Genomic DNA, 27,605 nt, shown 5'->3' on the forward strand with positions numbered 1-27,605 from the left:
CCCACTAGCTCAGGGACAACTGAAAATTAGAGATGGAGCTTACAGAATGAAAAACTGGTGAAAAATGCCATATGCAAGTCATATAATGGCCAGATATAGTGCTAGAATTAGCACAACTCTGAATGCTTATCCAGAAAAATTACCTTAAATTCCAGGTATGCTTTAATGGACATGTTGCAGCTCGCTCCGTGCATACAAGCATATTGCAATGAGAATGGAGCTTCAGAGAGGCAGAGGCGAGAAATAAAAAGAGACTATACTCAAAGCTCTAATAAGTGTTATCTATCACCCCAGCTTACACTGCTTAGTACTGCTGTATTATGTCATTCATGCTTCTGAGGGTTCTGAGTTATAGAGATGTTGAAGAGAAGGATCTCCTGTTCTATATGCAGTGTATGAAAAATGCCATAGGCACGTCATATAATGGCCAGATATAGTGCTAGAATTAGCACAACTCCGCATGCTTATCCGGAAAAATTACCTTAAATTCCAGGTATGCTTTAGTGGACATGGGCACTGATATAATACAGTATATGTTGCAATCTAGGACTGTAAATGTTATACTTATTTTTCACAGGTAAATATGACTGTGGTTTTTTTTCAGCTAAATTGATTGGTTTGTTTGTTCCATATACACTTATTCCCATAGAAAATAATAGTAGCATTATTATTGGGTTTGTTTGTGTAGCAGATAGCAGTCGGTGTTGTAAATTATATGGTATTTAATTATCTAGATTCCTCGAAGCCGGAGCCGTCGATTCCTTCCCTGGTAATCTTTGTCAGCTTTGAGTTAAAAATTCCCAGGAGCTCAGACGGAGAGGGTGCCAAAAATGTGCGCTGTCCTTTAATTAGCCATTGTAATTGTTTCACACTAATCTGCATGATTAGCAGCCGCATTAAACACAGAACAACGGAAAGGTCTGCGATTGTACGGGCTGCGCACATTACACTGGTAGAGGGCAGTCCTGAGGAGCAGGAGGAATAATGCACTGCTATACCTGTAATGGGGAGAGAAAAAACAATGCACCATTTAATGGGACAATGCCACCAATATACACAATGTAAACCATTATATTCATTATGTATGCATTAGATAAATAGCTTTGCTTATGCTGTATGCTGTCCTTATTGGTTCCTCAAAAAAAAAAAAAAACAACACCCACAGCTAAGTTCGCTGCTGATCCAGCACCACCGCAGCTCTGGTGTCACTTGCCAAATTTGCTGAAATGAGGTTCCATACATTAAGCCTGTGACACGTCAGCCATCCACTGACCCCGATGGTCTCTTTCTGAATATACTGCATATAAACACTGAGGACAGTCTTTGTCTGTGGCGATGTATCGGATGTCATTGTACCACTTCGGGGGAGGGGGGGGGGGTGTTGAGGTGGGAGTCGACACCAGAGCAGTGGCACACTAAAGACCTTTATGCTATTTTAGAAAACCTCCTTTAAAGTAGTTGTCTGGTTTAAGAAAAATTATGGAAAAAAAATCGGATATCTACCCACCATATAGACATATAGCTCCCAGTCTCTTAGTTTTAGAAAAATACTGTGGGGAGTGAATAAAACTTAGCTTTTCTTTCCATTGCTAAAAATAGTAAACAAATTGGTGCATGTATAATCAGGTGCAAACAGAAGATTAACCCATACAATCCGACGCATTTCGGTCAGTGACCTCCTCAGGGAATAAATGGGTCCTGATAGTGTCATAGGATAACATATAAAAGCTAACAGATAACATAACAAATGCCAGACTCAAGAGCCATAGATTACGGGGATACAGGACCCGTTTTATTATGGCATGTGACCTGTAAAATGCTAAATATGGGTGTTCCCAGATCTTGGGATACTGTAGGTACTGTACGCCTTATCCGGTATAGGTCCACCCTAAAAGAAAGAAAAATGCAGCAAGAGAAAGCCAGGCTAGAAAACACTCGGGTTTCCTTCCTCCCGACGAAGGAATCCCGAGTGTTTTCGAAACGCGTCGATATCTTTGTGGACTCTCTGTGCCCCCTTAGTGACGTCACTACTAGCCGCTCACACCACCGAGCTCTTTGCCACAAGGACGGAAGCCGGTTGAGACACTACCGTCCGGAGCGTTCTCCCGCTATACCTGTTCTAAAGATCTCTACCCTGGAAGGTGACTGTTCTGACCATCTCCAGACTCCAGGTACTCAATCACATCAGGAAATGATATCATATCTCTGTTAAGGAAGTGCAGATACCATCACATTACATTTTGCAGCGCTGGAGCAACCCATTAACGGGCCCACTACGGAAGGATCTATTTATTTCTTGGCTGCCATATTATTCATTTAACATTTCCAGGTATCCAACTAGTATATACTATACCACTCACTTATTGCACCATATCATTGTCCTCTATTCATTTTTTCAATCCTCATCCATATTTCAGAAACCTATGTACTCTGTTCAATTATGATGAAGCACTACAAATCTTAAGGTAGGGCAGCATCTCTGGTTTTTATCTATTGTCATTTCTCCCAGCTATTTCCCAGCACGTGCTCCTATTATATTTATATTTTATTACTAATTTTTGTACGCCATACAGGAATACGTACTGGAGTTAAAGGGTACCTTTCATCAAAAAAACTTTTCATATATTATAGAATAATGTATGCAGAATAACTTTTCAATAGCATGTTATTAAAAAATATACTTCTTTCTATTAAATTTTCCACTTTGAAAAAATTACCACTAGGGGTCTCCCTACCAGTCCTTTTTTTTTTTTTTATAGATTTCAGACTCATAATGGAGTCCTAAATCTTAGACTGCAGTCAGGACACAGACAAACTCACAGGGAGGGGAGTAGTGCTGAGTTTGTCTGTGTCCCGGCTGCAGTCTGAGATTTAGGACTCCTGCATGAGTCTGAAATCTATAAAAAAAAGGACTGGTAGGGAGACCCCTAGTGGTAATTTTTTCAAAGTGGAAAATTAAATCGAAAGAAGCATATTTTTTAATAACATGCTATTGGAAAGTTATTCTGCATACATTAATCTATAATATATCAAAAGTTTTTTTGATGAAAGGTACCCTTTAACGCAGCAGCCCACAGTTTCCACCAGCGTGAGTGATATATTTATTAGATTTGTAAATTACTTCTATTAAAAAAATCTTAATCCTTCCAGTACTTATTAGCTGCTGAATACTAAAGAGGAAATGCTTTTCTTTTTGGAATACAGAGCTCTCTGCTGAATCACGAGCACAGTGCTCTCTGCTGACATCTCTGTCAATTTTAAGAATTGTCCAGAGTAGGAGAAAATCCTCATAGCAAACATATGCTGCTCTGGACAGTTCCTAAAATGAACAGAGATGTCAGCAAAGAGCACTGTGGTCATGATGTCAGCAGAGAGCACTGTGTTTCAAAAAGAAAATAATTTCCTCTGTAGTATTCAGCAGCCAATAAGCAATGGAAGGATTAAGATTCTTTTATCTGTTTAACTGTTTAAAAAGTTTTCCACTAGAGTACCCTGGAGGGGTATTCCGCCACTAGAAATCTTATCCCTTATACAAAGGATAGGGCATAAGATGTTTTATCGCGGAGGTCCCAGTGGCGATGCACCCAGCGTTCATTCAGAGTGCTGGGTGCGGGCAGCGGGGGTTGTGACGTCAAGGGTACGCCCCTCGTGACACCACATCACGCCCCCTCAATGCAAGTCTATGGGAGGGGGCGTGGCGGACGCCACGCCCCCTCCCATGGACTTGCATTGAGGAGGCATGGCATGACATCACGAGGGGCGTGGCCGTGACATCACGACCCCTGCCGCCTGCTCCAGGCCTTTGGAACAAAATGTGGAGTACCCCTTAAAGACACTTTATAATGCATCTTATTAATATGGACACATGGATTTCTGTGGCCATATCTGTAATACATAAATGAGTGAATATAACGATCGCTGCCCCTTCCCTTATCCCAGATTCCAAAGAACAACTCTTTATTCTATAATGTAGCACGTTAGGTCACGTCTAGCACTTAGTTATGTACATACTATTTATATATTCCCGGAGAACCCTATTAACAATGATATTTTAATACTGGTGAGATGTAATGTGCAGCACGGATCTGCTCAAGCTGAAAATATTATGAGCAGAGAGAATGGCTGCATCGCCTTGCTTAATATAGGCCAGATTTCAAGAGTCCTTCAGAGTAAAAGGCTTTGAATCTCTTCAGCATTTCAATGATGTAACACATCTCTATGAGTTAATCTCAGAGAGCTCTGAATGTCGTCCTCATGTAACTGTGTCATGAAGAAAGGAGGGGGCACTGGGGGGGCATCCACCGCTTAATTGTGATCGCTCTACTTCAATCACAAATCAGGGCAACATCTTCTCATTTCATACTAACAATTGGTTCCTATGTTACACCTGAATGTACTGAAATCACCTAAACTAATAATGCACTCAAATCTGAGGGGCTGGTGCTACAGTCACGGCCGTAATTGTAGGCACCCCTGAAATTTTTCAAGAAAATGAAGTATTTCTCACAGAAAAGGATTGCAGTAACACATGATTTGCTATACACATGTTTATTCCCTTTGTGTGCATTGGAACTAAACCAAAAAAGGGAGGAAAAAAAGCAAATTGGACATAATGTCCCACCAAACTCCAAAAATGGGCTGGACTAAATTATTGGCACCCTTTCAAAATTGTGGAAAAATCAGATTGTTTCAAGCATGTGATGCTTCTTTAAACTCACCTTATGCAAGTAACAGGTGTGGGCAATATAAAAACCACACCTGAAAGCAGATAAAAAGGAGAGAAGTTCACTTAGTCTTTGCATTGTGTCTCTGTGTGTGCCACACTAAGCATGGACAACAGAAAGAGAAGAGAACTGTCTGAGGACTTGAGAACCAAAATTGGGGAAAAATATCAACAGTCTCAAGGTTACAAGTCCCTCTCCAGAGATCTAGATTTGCCTTTGTCCACAGTGCGCAACATTATCAAGAAGTTTGCAACCCATGGCACTGTAGCTAATCTCCCTTGGCATGGACGGAAGAGAAAAATTTATGAAAGTTGTCAACGCAGGATAGTCCGGATGGTGGATAAGCAGCCCCAAACAAGTTCCAAAGATATTCAAGCTGTCCTGCAGGCTCAGGGAGCATCAGTGTCAGCGCAAACTATCCGCCAACATTTAAATGAAATTAAACAATGGCGCATGTACTCAATAACTGTGGGCAGGTGAGGCCTGTGTGTCAGTCAACAGGAGGAGAGGCATTGCAACCCCAGGGCATAATGGACCCAGGGACTTGCCTTTTTGACACTTTGGCATAGTATTAAAGAGTACCTGTCACCAAACTAAACTTTTAATATATTGTTCCTTATGTAATTATAAGGAGCATATATGTAAGGAAGGAACAGAAAAAAAGAGAGAATAAAGCGCTCTCTAAGTGCAGTATTTTACAGCAGATAAAACACAGGAGTGTATTAATAGTACAGATGAGACTGTCCACTCACCTTTCAGTGTTGCGCAGCAGGCACAACACTGTGAAGCACATGTATGAGTGTATGGACTCAATAACGGTCCTTGCAGCAGCCTTTTGTCCTAGTCCCGATCATCAATCATGGCGGTCGTGCAGAAACAGGTAATGGGGAGGTATGCTCCTTTCCCTGGTGAGGATCACACAGCGGCAGGAAGCTGTCAGTCAATCATGTACGGGAACAGCGGAGGTAAAACCAAGCAGGTTTATTGGTTTAAAATGAAACAGATACAGAGACAACGCGTTTCGCAAGGATCCCCTTGCTTCGTCAGGTCTCTGCTTGGTTTTACCTCCGCTGTTCCCGTACATGATTGATTGACAGCGTCCTGCTAGCGCCGCTGTGTGATGCTCACCAGGGAAATGTGCCTACCTCCCCATTACCTGTTTATGTAATTATAAGACACTTTGCTGTTTACATGCTGTTAAAATTCTCAGCCTTTATATGTTTTTAATGTGATTGAAAAAAAATGGCCACTAGGTGGCTCTGTTCTGTTCCCTGCCGCAAGCCAAAAAGTTAGTTTGGTCTTCTCTCGGCCTAGCAGGAGACCAAACTTAGAAATTGTTTGTGGGTCATGGCAAGGCACAGCTCTCGCAGGCTTAAAGGACATCTGTACTGCATGAATTTTCCATATTCCTGTGCCCGGGCTGCAAAAATAAACAAACTAAACTTTAACTCTTCTTCCTACGTTCTCCTGTTGTTCCACTATCAGCCTCACGGTCCTCCGCTGCGATCATCTTGCTGCTTCCTTGGGACGAGAACGTCACAGAGCCGTAAGCGTATCGATGTAAGCGCAGCGATGTCCCGCCTCGGCCGGTGATAGGTTGAGCGCACTGTCATGTAAGGAGCTGTATACGGGTTAAAATTTGTACACTCGTTTTGATACAGTTTAGTACAGTTTTGAGGAATCCGTTTTTCATCAAAAATCTGATACAGGAACTGTATTGCAAAAACGGGGTGTGAACCCAGCCTAAGGAGGAAGTGGACAATTGGATATGAGCAGGACGGAGCCGATATACTGTGTGGTCGCAGAACGTTCCCAACTCCCGTCTTCTATTACCTTTAAGTACAATTGCTGTAACACGATCGCGCTCTCTCTGTTCGCGAGTAAACGCCAGAGAACTTGGCTGATATTGATTCCTCCTAGGAGAAGCCGGGCATCTGCTGGTAAGACTAAACCCCTGTTTTCTGATATGTTTGCTAAGTACAGTTGCTCATAATTGAAAGGACCGGAGGATATATTTGGCTCCGATCGTGATGCTGTTTACAATGGAAGAAATATAATTTAGGCTCGTGTCAGGATGTTGAGGTCAATGATGTGCTTTGACTGGAAGTCGTCTCTGAGGGATACATATTCTGGTAAATACCAGAGAAGAATTTATGGGTTTTCGCTTGTTTTATTTACCCTGTATATCCAAACAGAAAAATATCTATATACTATATATGTAAGTGGTGGGGGGTGGCTCTATGGAGACTTATCTCATCAAATGCGATTTTACATTGTGCATTATCATATCTGATGTAATCCAATGTTGCTCTGCATTAGTAGGATATATATTCTAGATTAAAGGGAGAGTTGTATCACCTCCTCCCTCTAATTTGGTGTTTCCCAACCAGTGTACTTCCAACTGTTGCAAAACTACAACTTCCAGCATTCCCGGACAGCCGTTGGCTGTCCGTGCATGCTGGGAGTTGTAGTTTTTCAACAGCTGGAGGCAGACTGGTTGGGAAACACCGATCTATAGTATAAAATAATCCCGTTTTCATTCTGCCCACTAGGCCTATTATAAACTGAGACTTCCTGTTCAGCAAAGATCACTTTCCAGCAGTGTCCTTCTTACCATCACACACAGGATGATAATGAAAGATGCTGGGAGTAGTAGTTCTGCAACAGCCGGAGGCATATTGGTTGGGAAATCAGAATAAACGTTGCAAGGGACCTTTCCAACCCCTATCAAGAAATAGTTCTATTGGGAAAAAAATGCACTAGTGCTGGGCGGTATACCGTTTCATACTGAATACCGATTTTTTTTCCCCTCAGGATATGAATTTTTCCCATACTGCAATACCGGTTGGGCCCCTCCCCCCCCTCAAATGACTTAATTATCAGCCGCAGCACGCTGGCCTGCTCCTTACATGACAGTGCGCTCAGCCTATCACCAACTGAGGCGGGACATTGCTGCGGCTGGTGATAGGCTGACGGCTCTGTGACGTTCCCATCCCCACTGGGAGGCCGTTACCACAGCAACGTGGGAAGGTGAGTTAAAATTTATTTTTATTGTTTGTTTTTGCAGCCCGAGCACAAGGAATATGTAGTACAGTACAGATTTCCAGCTCCGGCGGCCCGCAACTCACAGGAGGACGAGGTGACATATGATTAGTTCCCCGATGGGGGACAGCGCAGTGCTGATAAACCGGGGGGGTTAGAGAAGCAGCGCCCATGGGTCACATGATTGGGGGGTGGAAAATACCGTTAAATACTGTGAAACCGCCATAACAAAAATACAGTGATACAGCATTTTTGGTCATACCGCCCAGCTCTAAAATGCACATTTTTGTACCATTTTTTTCACACTCTATAACTAATCTAAAAAATTATATACCGATTATATTTCATGATCGAAAGATAGATTTCGGTATCGAAAGGCCCTCAATAACCGTAACCGTTTCAAGGCTTATTTACAGCGGAAAAGCTTAAAAACTATTAAAATCAGGAGTTTTGTTTTCCGGCTATCCAGTAAAGAATTCCATTGTGTGACCTACTTATGTCATATAGCCTAACATTCATAAACTGACTCCAAAATTACTGCCGTTCCCTCCCATAATGTGATTTGAATTTTGTTTTTATTGGAAGCGATCGCACTATTTCGACAATGTTCCCCTTTGGTATTTGTTCACTACTACATTGATATATGTGGGAAAATATCTATCTATATCCAGTATCTAGACAAGTCGGTCTCTGTTTCTAAAAAGCAACAATTTTTTCCGCCCTTCCATACTCTTGCAGTAGTTCTGATTTATGTAGATGCCACAAAGATGAGAAATAAATAGTCAGGTACGTGGAGGAGCTAGGGAAGAAGTGGTCTGGCACAAAAGACATTGGGGGAGACTCATCTGGAACTCGGAAGAGCTAGAGAAGAAGTGGTCTGGCACAAAAGACATTGGGGGAGACTCATCTGGAACTCAGAAGAGCTAGGGAAGAAGTGGTCTGGCACATAGAAGATGTAGGGCAGGGCTGATCTGGCACATACTGCAGGAGAGAAAGTCCTTGCCTGGCACATAGGAGGGCAGGGCAAAATGAGTGGTCTGGCATAGGTAATAGGGAGTAGGGATTACAAAAAAACAGAAGGCCCAAATCTGAGGAGCAGCGGCTCCGAATGGATTATGACGGATTATGAGGTCATAGGTCCTTCTAGATAGAAATCTGGTGTTCCCAAGTACTTTAAAACCTGTATACCTGTCAAGTGACACATAAACCCTGCACATTCAGCTCTGCTAAAAACACATGCTTTTTTAACAGAGGGAGTAAATAAGATGCAGGCAGGCAACTTTGGTATAAAGGACAAAAAAAGAAAAAGGGAAAAAAAAAAAGAAAAAAGACGTCAAGTCTGAATACTTCTTCAGTCAGGTCCTGCATTATCTTCAGATGACATGTAGCAGAGTGGGACGGTTCTCATGTAGACCTCCAAAATACAGACTAGTTCTAGTCATTGGCTTCTCATATAATTCAGAAATCTATTGAAGATCCATTAAAAATAATCAAAAATCAACATGGATTTAAAAACAAAACAAAAAAAAACAGCAAAACAAAACATGAAATGCGTTGCATTGTTTTTTTGTTAGTTTTTTGTAATCTATGTTGTTTCTTGAAAAAATGTTTGAATGTTACTGGCAGCTAGTGACTAGAACTTGCCTGCTTTTCTTGTGCCGCTTGTATAAATTAAAGGGGTACTCCGGTGGATAATTTTTTTTTTTTTGTCAACTGGTGCCAGAAAGTTAAACAAATTTGTAAATTACTTCTATTAAAAAATTCTTATCCTTCCAGTACTTATTAGCTGGTGTATATTACAGAGAAAGTTCCTTTCTTTTTGGATTTTTTTTTTGTCCACAGTGCTCTCTGCTGACATCTCTGTCTGTATCAGGAACTGTCTAGAGCAGCATAGGTTTGCTATGAACATTTTCTCCTGCTCTCAACAGTTCCTGATACAGAGAGAGGTGTCAGCAGAGAGCACTGTGGACAGAAAAAAAGAGGTCCAAAAAGAAAGGAACTTTCTCTGTAATATACAGGCCATAATAAGTACTGGAAGGATAAAGATTTTTTTAATAGAAGTAATTTACAAATCTGTTGAACTTTCTGTCACCAGGTGATTAATTTTTTTTTTCCACTGGAGTACCCCTTTAAGGAAGCCGTAGGATTGAACAGTGATTCACACCCTTAAAGGGGTATTCCAGGAAAAAATAAACTTTTTTTTTTTTTTTAGATCAACTGGCTCCAGAAGGTTAAACAGATTTGTAAATTACTTCTATTAAAAAATCTGAATCCTTCCAAGAATTATCAGCTGCTGAAGTTGAGTTGTTCTTATCTGTCTGGAAACAGTGCTCTCTGCTGACATCTCTGCTTGTCTCAGGAACTGCACAGAGCAGAATAGGTTTTGCTATGGAAATTTGCTTCTACTCTGAACAGTTCCCGAGACGCGTGTCATCAGAGAGCAGTTAGACAGAAAAGAACAACTCAACTCCAGCAGCTCATAAGTACTGAAAGGATTAAGATTTTTTAATAGAAGTAATTTACAAATCTGTTTAACTTTCTGGAGCCAGTTGAGATATATATATATATATATATTTATATATATATATATATATATATATATATATATATATATATATATATATAGATAGATAGATAAAAGTTTTTTCCTTGATAACCCTTTTAAAACAGTGTTTCCCAACCAGCACTCCTCCAGCTGTTGCCAAACTACAACTCCCAGCGTGCCCGGGCAGCAGTGGGACAAACTTCTAGGCATGCACTAAGGGAAGGACTGAGGCACAAAGCCCTGTAAATCACCTATTGCGAATGACCTGATCCCATAGTAGATACCTGTGTCACCATTCACTTTAATCCTATTTGCGATGATAAGGAGGACACTGCTGGAAGTGTTTATTAGAGGCCTAGTGAGCAGAATGAAAACTGCCATATTTCAGAATTATTTTATGATATAGATCAGTGTTTTCCAACCAGCGTGCCTCCAGCTGTTGCAAAACTACAACTCCCAGCATGCCCAGACAGCCAACGGCTGTCTGGGCATGCTGGGAGTTGTAGTTTTGCAACAGCTGGAGGCATACTGGTTGGGAAACACTGCCTTAAAAAGACAAAGGCATCATGAAAACCTTTTTGTATGAGCCTATATAGGAAGACAGGTTATGGGGTTATGGGAATGTGTTGTAAAACCGATAGCAGCAATGCCCCGGAGAGCCAAGATCCCCCTCCCCCACGTGGTCCTTCTGTGAGGGTTATGGGCACATTTTACATTAGGTACGGCTGGTTAGTGCTCACAGAAAGCCTTGTGTCCTACAGCGGAATAGCCATGTGCATTGTATCCTCCCCAGAGCTCAATGAAAGGAATAGCTCAGGGCAAAGTAAGCTGGAATAGTTTGGGTTCATTCATCATTCACCTAAAGGCAGCCGCCACATTTACTGCTCGGACGCGTTTACATTTGCTTTACCCTTCTATTTTTTTTTTTTTTGGCTTGTATGAAACAGTATGGGGCTTGTCCGGGGTGTTTGGAGATTTTCGTGATGCTGAACATTGGTGTTTCCTGTTCATCACAGTCAGGGATTCATCCCGCTGCTAACCACAGAGCCGGTGCTGAAAGCTTTCCCTGTGCTGTGTCACAGGCCTGTTTTGTCTGAGTCGCTTTCTGCCATCCTCCATCGCAGCCGCAGCGCTGGCAACACGAACAAGCAGAATGAGTTTTTTTTTTTTTTTTTAACAATCCATTACTACCCAATACAGATTCTCCAACGACTTGTTACGGAAAGATTTACGGTTACAGATGCGGCAGAGCTCCTCGTGGCCTGCGCATCGTGATATCTCTCCGAGATTAAAAAGCGTAAGATTGTAAAAGCATAAAAAAATAAAAGAAAAAAAGCCTCAGCACTGCTACATCTGTCAAACTCAACACAGTACGGAGAAACGCTAGGATGATGGGAATCGTTGGTCCGGAATTCCCGGTAATCTCCTTTCCATCTGGAAGTGACTCGATTGTCTGGAAACGGAATAACGACCGCTGCGGTAATGCTGATAAATAGGTCATTTTGCCCCGATATATTACGGGAGATCCCAGCACAATGGATGTTCGCAGCGTCTCCTGCTTTTCCATCATGACTAGAATTCTGTCCTTATGTTATAATACAGTAGTGCGCCGCGCCCGTGTGTTTACATGTATGGATTGCCTTCCACGTTGACTCCATTACTTGTTAATGTGGAAGATTAAATGACTTCTCTGATGAGTTACTTTCGGAACAGCTGACATTTTGTTGGCAGTGATGTAGCACTTAACCTCCTTCTCCTGTTTCTCGCAAGATTTATTAAGACACTAATGTGCTATCTATAACATTTGATTTTCACAGCAGCCTGCAATGTAAAGCATATGCAGCCAAAAAAATGAAGAATTCTACACCGTAGAATAAGCGCGTCATGTAACTTATAAAAGGCCTATCGCACTACACCATCTTTGCTTGTTTTAGGCTTAAAAGAGAACATGTCAGCAACTGGACATACAGTGGATCCAACATACGATTGTTCCAACATACAATGGGCTCTCAGAGGCCGTAGTAAGTTGAATACAGCATTAACTTATGATGCTATACCCGGCCATTAGCAGCTACCCGTTGGCACTGATAAGTACAGCTACCACCATGCTGCTCAGTAGGGTTCCTGTCACTTCGCTGCTGACGTGACAGGGGCCCTACTCAGTAGGGCCCCTGTCACGTTATGGTGTCTCTGTGCTGCTCCATGTCCTCGGCTCTCTGCATGGCTTCCCCCTCTGGGCCCGCCCCCTCAGTGACCTGTACGAAGATGAGCAGGCGGATTGGGTAGTACTGCAGGGCACTGATCCAATCACCTGCTAATGTAAGGGTCATGGCAGGTGGTCGATCCTCTGGGCCTGTGTGGATGATGACGTGATCCATGTCAGGGAGCGGAGTCTAAGATGCTGCATGGTTTCACCAGAGCCTGCCGCAAAGCGCGGTAGTCTTGCTGCAGCAGGCGACACCCAGGTCGCTACCCCTGACACGACTCGTCCACACATGTAGCTGGGATGTGGCATGGTACAGAGAATAAAGACAAGACGTGGTCAGGATAGCTGTAGGTCAGAGCAGGCGGCAAAGTAACAGGGTCAGGTCACGGAACAAGGATCAGGTACAGGGATAATCAGGAAACACAGGAACACAGTAGCTTTCTCTCAGGCACTAGTGCAACAAAGATCTGGCACAGGGCAGTGGGAGATGCACACACTTACAGTATAGGAAAGGAACAGGTGAAGACACTAATTAGGGCTTACTGGTCCTTTAAATCACAGAACTCCGGCACGCGCGCGTCCTAGGAGGCGGGGGCCCGTGCGCTGGGACTGAGAACACAGAAGACCAGGGAGGTGAGTGATGGGCAGGACTCGCATGCGGGTGCGTCCAGCTATGCGAATCCCAGCCCCGCCGGACGCGAGGACATTAGAGGAGAGCGCTCACGGCCAGCAAGTCTGGCTGGAGCGCTGACGTTACAGCTAAGCTGTCCTCCTTCCCCACATCACAGTGACATCACAGACCCTAGAGGTCCACAGTCCCTAGAGGTCAACCTCCATACTCTCTTCCTATTCCCCTGTGTTGGAGAACTACAAGTCCCAGCATATTGCTATGCATTACTCTATTTAATCGAGATATGAAAGATATTGCTATGCCATACTCTATATATATATATATATATATATATATATAATATATTGTCTAACGGAGCATGCCACGATTTCTTTTCCCAGATGAAATTCTCATACGCTCAGAACTGTAGCCAAAGAAAACTAGAGGAGAGCACTCCTAACAATATCTATCACTCAAATACCACCACTGGGAGATATATCAGCTGTCGCGATCCAGGATCCGGCAAAATGCTGCTGACACCTGCGAGGTGCGCGCAATCCAGATAAAGGATCAAATTATACAACCACAAAAGAACGCTAGCGGTGAGTGCATGAAATCGTTCTTTTGTGGTTGTAAATTGTCATGTGCCTTTGTATGATACAAAACGTAACTATCATAGCCCCGTACAACTTGGGGATTGTGCAGATTCTTAAAGGGTACCTCTCATCAAATAAACTTTTGATATATTTTAGATTAATGAATGTTGAATAACTTTCCAATAGCATGTTAATGAAAAATATGCTTCTTTCTATTGTATTTTTCCCGATCAGTCCTGTCAGCAAGCATTTCTGACTCATGCTGGAGTCCTAAATACTTAGAGCTGCCAGCCTGCTTTGTTCACAGCCAAAGAGACTGTGAACAAAGCAGGCTGGCAGCTCTGAGTGTTCTCCTTTGTGAACAAAGCAGACTGGCAGCTCGTAGTGTTTAGGACTCCAGCATGAGTCTGAAATGCTTGCTGCCAGGACTGGTAGGGAGACCCCTAGTGGTCATTTCTTCAAAGTGGAAAATTAAATAGAAAGAAGCATATTTTTTAATAACATGCAATTGTAAAGTTATTCTGCATACATTAATCTATAATATATCAAAAGGTTTTTTTTGATGAGAGGTACCCTTTAATCCATCCATGGGTTTGACCAGATTTTAGCTGAGCTAGAAGATAACTTTGGGTTTACCTGCAGTCCTATTGATAAACATATCATACATTTAGGAGTTGTGTCCAACTTCAACATTACTACAGTAACAAGGCAATAGCTTGAGTAAATGGTTTTATTTATATTATTCTTTATGCCAAGTGATGCAGCCGTCGTCTGTTCCGGGCATTCTAGGGTGTTGTAGTTTTGCAACAGCTGGAGGCACATTGTATCCAGCCCAGCCTGTAATCCTGACCCCTACTTTGTGCATGGTATGAGGCTCTCAATGTGAGCACACAGCGCAGACAGGCGCCCGGTCCACTCTGAAGACTCTATGTGACTCAGGCCTCACAGTGGAGATCATAATTCAGAAACAAAGCCGAAAGAAAGAAAATTAATAGCGCTACTATTTATCTCATCCACATGACCAACGGGGCAGTGGAATTGTTTTGTTTCCCTTTGAGTGCTTGTTGAATATGAAGTGCGTCATTATTACCGTAGTATTTAAGAGAGGCAATCCTTCACTTGAAGAGGTCTTTTGGTTTCCTATAAATAAAGCTTAGACATTGTAGAATGAAAAAGTAATTCTGTTTAAAAATATATATTCTGTTTCACCATTTTCAAGATGTCTGCTGTAAGGGAATGTTTCCATATCTATACAGACATTAAAGGGGTTATCCACCATAAGGTGATTTTAGTATGTACCTGGCAGACAGTAATGGACATGCTTAGGAAGGATCTGCGCTTGTCTTGTGGCTAAATGGCTATGTTGTGAGATTACCATAACACTGTGGCTATTTTTTTGTGAACTGGTATTTCCTGTTTGAGTTTTCATTTTTTGCCTACAAATCCCATAATTCCATTTTTCTCCCTCCCACCCATCAGCCACCGCACCCATTGAAACATAAATGAGCTGCATCCATTCAAAAGACCTGTGGTTTTCAATCAGGTAATTTACAAATCTGTTTAACTTTCTGGAGCCAGTTTATATGAAAAAAATAATAATAATGTTTTTCACCGGAATACCCCTTTAAAGTGAATGTGTATGTTAGTCACTAGGTCATGCACATGCTTTACGTGTCTTTTCTATATGTTTAGCTTCTGTATTTGGCTTACAAATCCCTCTGTTATACTGCTCACATATTCTGACATCCACTGCTCAGAAAGGGGCGTATCCATGGCAATCACTGAGCCCGTCTTCACTGACCATGCATTCACCTCCTCTCTGAGTCTGCTGTGCTGGGTCTCTTCATCCAGTCATCCATCCTGCTCTGTTACCCCCTTCTTTCTGTTTTCATGTTGCAGTCTGATAGGACAGGAGTGAGCACAGAGTAGTGCTAGTCTCGCCCTTACTTACTGGACTTTTTCCCAACCTGTGCTTCAGCTGGGACAAAGATGATGCTGCAGCCGGACAGGATTATGTTCTAGGGACTCATATTGGTCTCGTTTATAAGCTATGATTCCTATAAAAAGGAGATACTTTTTTATTTAGTATATTAGAATCGTTAATGTTTTGCTAAGATGTACAACATATAACAATTTGCACAGGCCCCATTTATTACATCTCACTGCTGGGAATGTGCATAACTTATATCTAGTCTAGGCAGTCCTCTTGGATCTAAATACATCTGCAGAGCACATCTTTTACTGTCCTAATGGTTTGATACAATCTGAGGCATACATTGAGGTTTCAAACCTATCATGTGCCATTTATAATACTTTTCTCTTATGTCAAACAAAGGCCTTTGGATCCCCATAGGCGCAAGGCCTAATTTGTGACTGTTTCCTCTGCACCCCCAATAGCTACACCCCTGGGTACCATGTATCGGCAAAGGTTTAAAGGGGCACTCCGGTGGAAAACTTTAAAAAAAAAAATTTTTAAATCAACTGGTGCCAGAAAGTTAAACAGATTTGTAAATTTGTAAATCCAGTGCGTTTTCCTGGGTACAAAAATAAGTAATAAAATATAAATATAATAGGAGTACGCGCTGGGAAAAATAGCTGTGTAAAATGACAATAGATAAAAAACAGAGGTGATGTCCTACTTTATGTTTCATCATACTGGAACAATGTGCATACATTTTTGAAATATGGATGAGGATTATAAAATGAATAGAGAATAATGGTAGTGAAATGGTACAGTAAGTAAATGATATTGTGTACACTAGGGATGTAAGAAAAAATTGATTCTCGCGATAATCGCGATTTTTCATTTGCCGATACAGAATCGATTCAAAATATTTTTGAATCGATTCTTTTAGGGATGTGAAATTTTTATCTGCGGACGCCCGGAACAGCATGTCATGTCCCGGGCATCAGGAGATAAAAGTTCCACATTTGTGGAGCCGGGCAGGCCGGATCTGACATGACTATGGAGCGGGCTCCGACTCGTGCCCACTCCGTACTATGCGACCCCCGGCTGATTTCAGTAGCCGGGGGCCGCCGCTAATAGCCAGCATGCGGCAATCGCCGCGGCTGGCTATTAAAGGAGTATCCGGTGCGCACTTTTCTCATGTTATCCTATCCAGGCTGCAAAATAAAACGCACTTTATCTTACCTGCCAACGAGCCCCCGGAGCTCCGGTACAGGTGTTCGGTCCCCGGGCTGTATTCTTCTTACTTCCTGTTAGTCCGGCACGTCACATGGAGCTTCAGCCTATCACCAGCCGCAGCGATGTCCCGCCTCCGCTGGTGATAGGCTGAAGCTCCATGTGACGTGCCGGACTAACAGGAAGTAAGAAGAATACAGCCCGGGGACCCAACACCTGTCCCGGAGTGTACCGGAGCTCCGGGGGCTCGTTGGCAGGTAAGATAAAGTGCGTTATTTTATTTTGCAGCCCGGACGGGATAACATGAGAAAAGTGAGCACCGGAGTACTAGATCGCCGCTGTCAAAGCTGACAGCGGCGTCTATTGGGATCTATGAATGCTCCCAGGTGGGCGATATATCGGGATATATCGCGATGTATCGTCACCTAGACGGTATCGCGATATATCGGGATATATCGAATCGCCACACTGGTATCGCGATTCGAATCGAATCGCCAAATTCTTGGCGATTCACACCCCTAGTGTACACTGGTTAAGTACCTGGAAAATGGTATAAAGATAATATGGCGGCAAAGAAATGAATATATCCTTCCGTAGTGGGCCCATTAAGGGGTTGCTCCAGCGCTGCAAAATGTAATACAATGGTGTCTACAAATCCTTAACATAGATAGGATATAGCATCCTGGTGTGCTTGAATACCTGGAATCTGTGGATGGGCAGAACAGTCACTTTCCAAGGTAGTGGTCCCAAAACAGGTGTAGCGGGAGAACGCTCCGGCCCGTAGCGTCTCAACCGGCTTCCGTCCTCGTGGCAAATAGCTCGGTAATGTGAGCGGCTAGTAGTGACGTCACTAAGGGGGCACAGAGAGTCCACAAAGATATTGGCGCATTTCGGAAACACTTGGATTTCCTTCGTCGGCATAACTAGCTATCCCGACGAAGGAAATCCGAGTGTTTCCGAAACGCGTTGATATCTTTGTGGACTCTCTGTGCCCCCTTAGTGACGTCACTACTAGCTGCTCACATTACCGAGCTATTTGCCATGAGGACTGAAGCCGGTTGAGATGCTACCGGCCTGAGCGTTCTCCCGCTACACCTGTTCTGAGACCACTACCTTGGAAAGTGACTGTTCTGCCCATCCACAGATTCCAGGTATTCAAGCACACCAGGATGCTATATCCTATCTATGTTAAGGATTTGTAGACACCATTGTATTACATTTTGCAGCACTGGAGCAACCCATTAACGGGCCCACTACGGAAGGATCTATTCATTTCTTTGCCGCCTTATTACCTTTATACCATTTTCCAGGTATTTAACCAGTGTATACATCATCATTCACTTACTGTACCATTTCACTACCATTATTCTCTATTCATTTTATAATCCTCATCCATATTTCAGAAATGTATGCACATTGTTCCAGTGTGATGAAGCACTACTAATCATAAGGTAGGACATCACCTCTGTTTTTTATCTATTGTCATTTTACACAGCTATTTTTCCCAGCGCATACTCCTATTATATTTAGATTTGTAAATTACTTCTATTAAAAAATCTTAATCCTTCCAGTACCTATTAGCTGCTGAATACTACAGAGGAAATTATTTTCTTTTTGGAACACAGAGTTCTCTGCTGAATCATGAACACAGTGCTCTCTGCTGACATCTCTGGTCATTTTAAGAACTGTCCAGAGTAGGAGAAAATCCCCATAGCAAACATATGCTGCTCTGGACAGTTCCTAAAATGGACAGAGATGTCAGCAGAGAGCACTGTGCTCGTGATGTCAGCAGAGAGCACTGTGTTCCAAAAGGAAAAGAATTTCCTCTGTAATATTCAGCAGCTAATAAGTACTGGAAGGATTAAGATTTTTTAATAGAAGTAATTTACAAATCTGTTTAACTTTCTGGCACCAGTTGATTAAAAAAAAAAAAAAAAAAAAAGTTTTCCACTGGAGTACCCCTTTAATATAGCAGCTTGCAGTCCAACTTAGTCCAGATCTTGGCTGTCCAGGCATTTTGGGAGTTATAGTTTTGCAACATCTGGAGGTCCAAAGTTAGGAGACCACTGTTCTAGAGAAATGTTCCCAAAAACTAAACAAAAGTGTAACTTCCATCATTGGAATTGGAGTTTTCTACATTACTGTAGAAAGATAGAAAGATAAAAGCTTATAGCAATGTTTCCCAACCAGGGTGCCTCCAGCTGTTGCAAAACTACAACTCCCAGCATGCTGTAGTTTTGCTACAGCTGGAGGCACCCTGGTTGGAAAACACTGGCTTATAGTTTAAGGGTGCGTTCCCACCTGGCGTATACACAGCATATTTCCCGCTGTGCAAAATTTGCAGTATTCCTCACTCACTATACACACAGGGCTTTCCGGCGGCAGCCCTATGCGTGTATTGAGTTTTGGAGGCGGAGCCGCGTGTCACTGTCACTCCGGCACACAACCCCGCCTCCGAAACTCGCTACACGCATAGGGCTTCCGCCAGAAAGCCCTATGTGTATAGTGAACGAGAAATACGCAGCGTATTTCCCTCTGCTGCCCGAAATTTTGCGCAGCGTGGTATACGCCAGGTGGGAACGCACCCTCACAGTAAAAATATCAATATGGCTGAACCAGCTGAACAATTCCACAATTAATTCCTGATTTTTTATTTTTTTATATTGTTGTCCTTATGTATTCAAGAGACCTGTTACCCCAGGACATTGGGTGTGACTGCACCTTTTGCGCCTCCTATAGTCGCGCCCCTGCCTTTTCGTGTGATTTACCCACCCTGTTCCTCGATACATTATTTCCTCCCATGTTATTTCCATAGACTTTCTATGAAAACCTCCTGACTCTGACTACTTATGAATAAAGAAACCTGATTAATTCTCACTCCACTGATGATTACATTAAACCATTAAAGATAATTATAATAATTATATAATGAAATTAAAAATCCTAATTGTATCAGTGGAATGCCAGTCACCGAACGGACTCACTCCGGCTACATGGCGGCATTTATTTCATTTACCTTTTTAATGAAATGTGACTTTTCTTCCTGACAGACAGTGAAGGATAATGCCTGACTGGTCCCAGTGCGATATCCACAGGAGCAAATTAAACCAGAACTACCCACTCATTAGTGATGGGGACCCCATGGACATGTGATGACATCATTGAGCTTTATGCGCAGTCAGAACCCTTTGGGCAATGAGGAGATGGGATCCATTCATTGATGGGTGTATCATAGGATCATAGTTGAAGTCATATTAATCTGACCAGAATTGAAACTGTACACTGCTGGGAAATGGTATCGTAATATGGAATTAATTAAAGGCAATGTTAAAGTGTACCTGTCATATCACAGAAAACAGTAATGCTTATATAAGTTACTCACTAGGTCATGCATATGCTGAACATTGAGCCCGCCCTCACTCACCATGCATTCACTTCCTCCTTGAGTCTGCTGTGCAGTGCTGAATCACTTCATCCCCCTCCTTTTTATTTTCATGTTGCAGTCTGATAGGACAGGAGTGAGCACAGAGTAGTGCTAGTTCAACCCTAACTTACAGACCTTTGCCCCTGCCTGTGCTACAACTGGGACAAAGATGATACTGCAGCCAGACAAGATTATGTTCTGGATGGTATGGGGACCCCTAGTGGCCTTTTTTTATTAGCCATGATACCTATAAAAAGGAGATAAAAAAAAATTCTGAAGTTTATTAGAAAGGTTAATCTATAAAATATCATTTGTTTTTTAATCTGACAGTGTCCATTTGATTTGCAGGATTTGAAGCTGAAAATTTTATGGTGCAGATTTCAATGTAAACTAAAAGGATGAACACAGCTTTAAATCCTGCGCATAAACTATGCACAGGATACTGTAGCGTTAATTCAACCTTTAGAGATTATAGCATTTTCGTACCTCATAGTGTTTGCCAAATTATCTGGTATTTTCCTTATGCATTTACACTAAGGCCGGATTTAAACGGCCAAAAATGTGCATAATGTCTGGTCGGCGCTTAAACGGAAAAATGAAAAAGTTATAGGTCTTCAAAATAGGGGGATTTTAAACGTACTAATTTGGTTAAACAGTTTGCAATTTTTTTAAGCGCAACAGTAATAGAAAAGTATGTTATTATTGGTATCATTTTAATCGTATTGACCCAAAGAATAAAGAACACACGTCATTTTTACCATAAATTGTACGGCGGGAAAACGAAACTTCCAAAATTAGCAAAATTGCGGTTTTCTTTTGAATTTCCCCACACAAATAGTATTTTTTTGGTTGTGCCATACATTTTATGGCAAAGTGAGTGATGGCATTACAACGGACAACTGGTTGTGCAAAAAACAAGCCCTTATACTAGTCTTTGGATGAAAATATAAAAGAGTTATGATTTTTTGAAGGCGAGGAGGAAAAAACGTAAAAATAAAATTGTCTGAGTCCTTAAGGCCCAAATGGGCTGAGCCCTTAAGGGGCTAGATATCTATCACTAAACTTTCCCTGAACACTAAACCTTAAAGGGTTACTCTGGCCCTAAGACATCTTATCCCCTATCCAAAGGATAGGGGATACGATGTCTGATTGCGGGGGGCTCGCCGCTGGGGATCCCCGCAATCTTGCATTCGGCACCCACCTCTTTGAGCTGCACGCTGCGCTGTCAGCTCACAAACTGCTGGGTGCTGACCACGGGGCCGGAGTATCATGACGTCACGACTCCGCCCCCGTGTGATGTCACACCTTTAAAGAGACCTTTTAGCATTCGGAGCCCCCGTGATCAGACATTTATCCCCTATCCTGTGGATAGGGGATACATTTATTTTACTGCAGATTTCCTTTAAGGCACTCGAAAAAAAATTAGGATGAAGCAAATAGAGCACACACTGTAATCTGCACCAGACTGCAAAAGCCATGGATCATAGAGACAAATTAATCAGGAACCTAATCTCTAAACTAGTTTAAAACTGAGCAGTGTCATCTGTAAGAAGATGACTACCCCAAACAAGCTGACAGGAGAAGACAGAATAGCTGGATGATTCCATAACACTTTTGATTGTTAGTGACACTACTGATATGTAAATTTCATTGTCCCCTGGAGATCGACTCCTACTTCCCCCTCAAGTGTAACTTATCTGGTTTCTCATGTGACAATATATCTTGGACTGTCTGTTTATCGCCTCCGGTGAGTGACTACCTAGTAGCATTGTCATGAGCTGCTTTGGCATTTGCATAAGAAATACGTTCTCTGCTGGATCCTGGGCATTGCGGTAGTGAAGCTTCCTTATATGCGGAATGGCCATGGGGCTCATCACAATGCTGCTTGGTAGTCATGGTAGACAGCTGTGGGTCTGCTGGGGAGTAGAATGAAATTCCTACATAAGAATACATTTGAAACATGGTCAGAAAAAAAAAATGTGTTTTTGTCTGTGTGTTCCTGTATGTATGTTGCCACCTTTCTTGCCAAAAAATACTGGCCATGCTAATTTGCATTATTAATTATATATGCATAACATCACAGGATACACATATACGGGAGAAATCTTGTCCTATTCTGGCCCCCATAACTTTTTTATTTCTCCTTATATGGGCCAGTATAAGGGTTCATTTTTTGCACCCCGATCTGCAGTTTTTAAAAGTACTATTTTTGTTTTGATGTGACTTTTTGATGTTTTTTTTTTTTAAGTAAAATTCAAGAGTTGCAGTTAGTTACTAACTACAACTTCCAGCATGCCCAGATACAGCCTGTGGCTCAGCAGCTGCCCCAAACTAAAATTACAACTCCCAGCATGTTGGACTATATGGTAGTATATTGTATCGCTTCTCGGCCTTTTGGCTAAGATAAAGTATAGTATCTGTTCTTATCAGTGGTTTAGTCTTTGGCCATTGATGTAGGATGGATGATGCATGGAGGGGGCAGGTGTACCAGGGCGTTCCGGGGCTGGTTCTGAAGAATCAGCTCGATGGCTGTCCTAATGTGACCGGTTTCCTCTGGGTCTTGCCATGAGGTAGAGGGGTGTAGAGCTGAGGTACTTCTGTGTCTTGGGGAGTGGTGACCCTGAGGTGCCGAAACTCACTGGGTGTTATAACTCACTGAGTGAAAGCACTGCACCATTACTCTTCACCTTGGTATCCCGGCCTTCTGGCTAGGATCGGGGACATTTTTATAGATCCGGCCATATTACCGAGCAGTATATCTGCACTTTCTTCACTTATTTATTATTTTATTGTATGTCACTGTGCCACGTTTTGTGTTTTTCTTTGTACACAGGATTGTCAGGATGCGGTAGCCCTTCTGGGTGTCCCTCCTGGCGGTCTAGGGGAGGTGTGTGTGGCCATTAGGTTCCTCAGCTCCCTGCTACCCCCGGGCATCTTGGCTTCGGTCAAGATGCCATCAGTATATGGCTCCTGGGCTGATACTTTGGCTAACACCTAGGTTGAAGCAAGGAGCATTTTCGTCCCCTTAGTAGCTTCGGCGAAAAGGGGCATCGAACCTGGATCCTTGCAGGTGCCTTTTGGCCCAGAGGTGAAGGGTAGGTTTGTTGGGGGGCCTCTCTCATGTTGGTGAAGGGCTTAGAGATAGACCGCATCCTTTGTGCACATTTTTTAGTGTGACACGTTTGCACTTTTTATTGCACTTTGGGTGATAGAGAGCAATTGCTTTGGCTCTTAATAAAATTTTTGTTTTAAAAATATTGTATGGGTCGGTGTTTTCCAACCAGGGGTGTCTCCATTTATTGCAAAACTACAACTCCCAGCATGCCCGGACAGCCATTGGCATGCTGGGAGTTGTAGTTTTGCAACAGCTGGAGGCGCTCTGGTTGGGAAACACTGGTATAGTATATGGTGCAACATTCTGGGAGGATTGGTTGGATAAATACCGCTGGTATTTTTTTATATAAAAATACCGACAAGGTGGACAAAATACCGGCCATTGTATGGTATTGTTTTTAGGGGGTGATAGGGTTCCCATATAGCCATGTTTCCCAGCCAGCCTGCCTCTGGTTGTTACAAAACTACAACTCCCAGTTGACTGTCTGGGCATGCTGGGAGTTGTAGTTTTGCAACAACCGGAGGCTGGCTGGCTGGGAAACACTACCACATACCATATAGTTTTGTTTTCTACTTTGTGTTTGTCACTTTGTTGTGCTGTTCTTTGATACGTGTGTATGTGTTTATATATTTATCTCTTTCTTTCTTTCTTTTTTTATCTGCCTGTTTTCAGAGGATGGCACTGCATGATAATTGCATATAGCCAGTATCGATTCTACAACCCTTGAGAGTTCAGGCTGCTTTAACAAGTATAGGTGGATGAGTATCTGTGCGCTACTGATAAATGTTCCAATTTGTATTCTAGCATAAAGCTTTTGCAGCAGACTGTTGTATCCCAGCGTGTCGGAGAATGTGTCAAAGTGGAGTTGTGCTTTTAGATGTGAGCAGCCGCCGCCGTCTTTTTCTCCTGACGAACAAAGTATGCAGCTCATTGCTGTGCGCTCGCCCCTTAGCTTTTATAGTATAGCTTCCAGGATTAATTCTCGGGTGCCGTGTTTGCGTGTCACTTCAGTGGGCCGCGCCGGCTTGCTGTTACGGGTCAGCAATACACCAAAAGCTGAAAGGCAACCTCAGAGGAACTTTAAATGGTTAACTAAAGTACCTATTAGAAAAAGAAAAAAAAAATCTATGGCCTGCATATGAGATGCAAAACTGAATAAGTAGTAGCCTGGAGGAGATGCAGAGGTACTACAGGATTCTTTCATATTCACCCCTGATTCAACTTTACACTGTATACACTGACAGTACCTCAGCCCTGTTATTCTTCATACATATACAGGGTCAATGATAGTCCATGCCCTTATTCTATATTGGATGGGTAACTTCAAAGAGGAACACCGGTCCGTGCGTGGCGCTGGACACAAGTGATTCACACGAATGGATAAAAGCAAGGTAGTTTATTCTCCCATCATGCAACACGTTTTACTGCAGCAGCAGCTTCATCAGGCAATGCCTGATGCCTGATGAAGCTGCTGTTGCAGTGAAACGCGTTGCATGATGGGAGAATAAACTACCTTGCTTTTATCTATTCGTGTGAATCACTTGTGTCCAGCGCCACGCACAGACCAGTGTTCCTCTTTGAAGCTATCATCCTATTTCTACGTTTGACTGGTCGGCTGCGGACACCACTGCTACATGCGCTCACCATTGTTGTGTATGTGGAGACACAACCTCCATAGGTGAGCGGTGAATTTTTATTCAATATACCTCACAGGTTTATCTGTTAATATACCATGGAGCGCTGTATCCTTTTTTGTTTGTTTTAGCTCTTATTCTATATTGGCTTACCACCCTCATCTGTGGCATGCCAGCTATGAAAATGCCATCCAATCCATCCTCAATGCTACTTGATTTTGCTATGTTAAAGTTTACCTGTCATATCACACAAACACAATGCTTATAGATGTTACTCACTAGGTCATACAGATGCTTTACATGTCTTTTTTTATGTATTTAGCTTCTGTATTTGGCTCACAAATGCCTCTGTTCTGCTGCTCACTCATTCTGACATCCACTGCTCGGGAAGTGGCGGGTCCAAGGCAAACATGAGCCCCCCCTCACCTTGCATTCCCTTTATCCCTGGGTCTGCTGTGCTGGGTTTCTTCATCCAATCACTGCAGGCTGCTCCATAACCACCTCCTCTTTGTCTTCATGCTCATAATCCTAGCCTTTAACCCCTCCCCGACCCATGACATACATTTATGTCATGACCTAAGATGTACATGTACGTCATGCAGATACTGGCCTCTACTAACGCCCGGTAAGATGGTGACTATCACTAATAGCTAGCCATCTTGCCTCGGGACCTAGGGGGTTTTGTAACCATTCAAACCTCACCACAAACGCTACTATCAGCTAGTCAAATCTGACTAGCCGATGGCAGCGTTTCGCAATGAAAATCCTGAGCAGAGCAGTATGTGTGTCCTGATCACGGGGATCGGGACACACACTGCTCTGCTAAGTGTCCCCAAAGTCTTGTCCCCCTTTCCAGTGTTCTGTCCCCCTTCCCTGTTCTCCCTTACCGGTCCCGAGCTCCCGCAGCTGTGCCCTCCTGCAGGCTTCATTTCCTGGTGAAGCGAGTGCAGTAATATTTTTATTTTATTTTTTGTAAATGAGCTGTTTAGTTGTTGTACAGAAGTAAAAAAAAAAAAAAAAAAAAAAAAAAAAAAAAATATATATATATATATATATATATATATATATTAGGGCTGCACAATGTATCGCAAAAACAATCAAATCACATATTTTGCTTTTTGTGATATGGCCCCCCGGGAAAACTTTCGATTATCTGCTCGGGCTGCTGCAGGCGGGCGCTGGCCAGAGCAGATAAAAACTAATTTAAATACTAAAAGTTAGTGCTTCCCAACCAGGGTGCCTCCAGTTGTTGCAAAGCTACAACTCCCAGCATGCCCGGACCGGCAAAGGCTGTCCGGGCATGCTGGTAGTAGTAGTTTCACAACAACTGGAGGCACCCTGGAAGAAAAACACTGAGCTAAGTAAAAGAGCACAGGGGAAAAAAAAAAAAAAAACTTCTGCTCACCTACTCCAGGTCTCTGCAGATGCTGTTCGTCTCCGTGCGGTCCGGTGTCCCCTCTCTTCACCATACAAAGCAGTAGGACCTCTCCTTTTCAGCCAATCACTGGCCACAGCGGTGTCACCTGTCAAGCCAGTGATTGACTGATGGAAAAATGTCTTTTTCGGCTGCAAACACACTGGGTTTCCCGGATCCCGTGGAAGATTTGAAAACTGCCCGGGAAACCCAGTGTATTGCTGCCGTACAAAAAGCTACCTACAGGGGGAGAATGTGACAAGGGGGGGTGTTGGGAATAAGATATAGGGGGAAAATGTAACAAGGGGATATGACGGAGGGGGGGGTGGGAGAGAATGTGATATGGAGTAAGATTGTGACCGGGGGGGGGGGGGATGTTACCATGGGGGGAGAATGTGGCAGGGGGAGGGGGAGAATGTGATGCAGGAAGATATGATCATGGGGGGAGAATGTGACAGGGGGAAGATGTGAAATGGGCGGTGGGTATAAAATGGGTGGATAGATGTGAAATTGAGGAGATTGGACATGAAATGGGGGGGATTTCCCCATTTATTTATTATATCGCATTGCATATCGAAATCGCAATATTTAGGCCCATTATTGCAATTGCACATTTCCCCATATCGTGCAGCCCTAATATATATGTACATGTGTGTGTGTGTGTGTGTGTATATCTATATATATATATATATATATATATATGTGTGTATGTATTTATATACCGTATATACTCGAGTTTTTCAGCACAATTTTTCGTGCTGAAAACGTCCCCCTTGGCTTATACTTGAGTGAACTTTCCGCCTGTCAATCCCTTCTCAGTGGTCTTCAACCTGCGCACCTCCAGATGTTGCAAAACTACAACTCCCAGCATGCCCGGACAGCCATCGGCTGTCCGGGCATGCTGGGAGTTGTAGTTTTGAAACCTCTGGAGGTCCGCAGGTTTAAGACCACTGCGGCCTTCGTCATCATCCAGACCCCCCCTTTAGTTTTCTACTCACCTCCCCTCGGTGGGAAGGAAGGGTGAGCTGGTCCGGGCCATCTATGCTGCAGGGACCGTCCGGTGGGGAGGGTTAGTCGTTCCTGGCTGTCCATTTTCACCGGGGGGGGGGGCTCTTCTCCGCGCTCAGGGCATGTCCCGGACTAGTGACGTTGC

The 27,605-nt window shown here is 43.0% G+C and overlaps 1 protein-coding gene and 1 pseudogene across 2 annotated transcripts in view; both read left to right on the top strand.

Moving 5' to 3' along the window:
- The window catches only part of XYLT1 (xylosyltransferase 1), a 340,609-nt gene that overhangs the window by 120,265 nt on the left and 192,739 nt on the right, over positions 1-27,605 (top strand). The window lies entirely within an intron of this gene.
- Positions 22,668-22,838, top strand: LOC130290120 (U2 spliceosomal RNA; annotated as a pseudogene).

This window comes from Hyla sarda, chromosome 8, assembly GCF_029499605.1.
Source record: "Hyla sarda isolate aHylSar1 chromosome 8, aHylSar1.hap1, whole genome shotgun sequence".
In the NCBI taxonomy this organism is placed as follows: Eukaryota; Metazoa; Chordata; class Amphibia; order Anura; family Hylidae; genus Hyla; species Hyla sarda.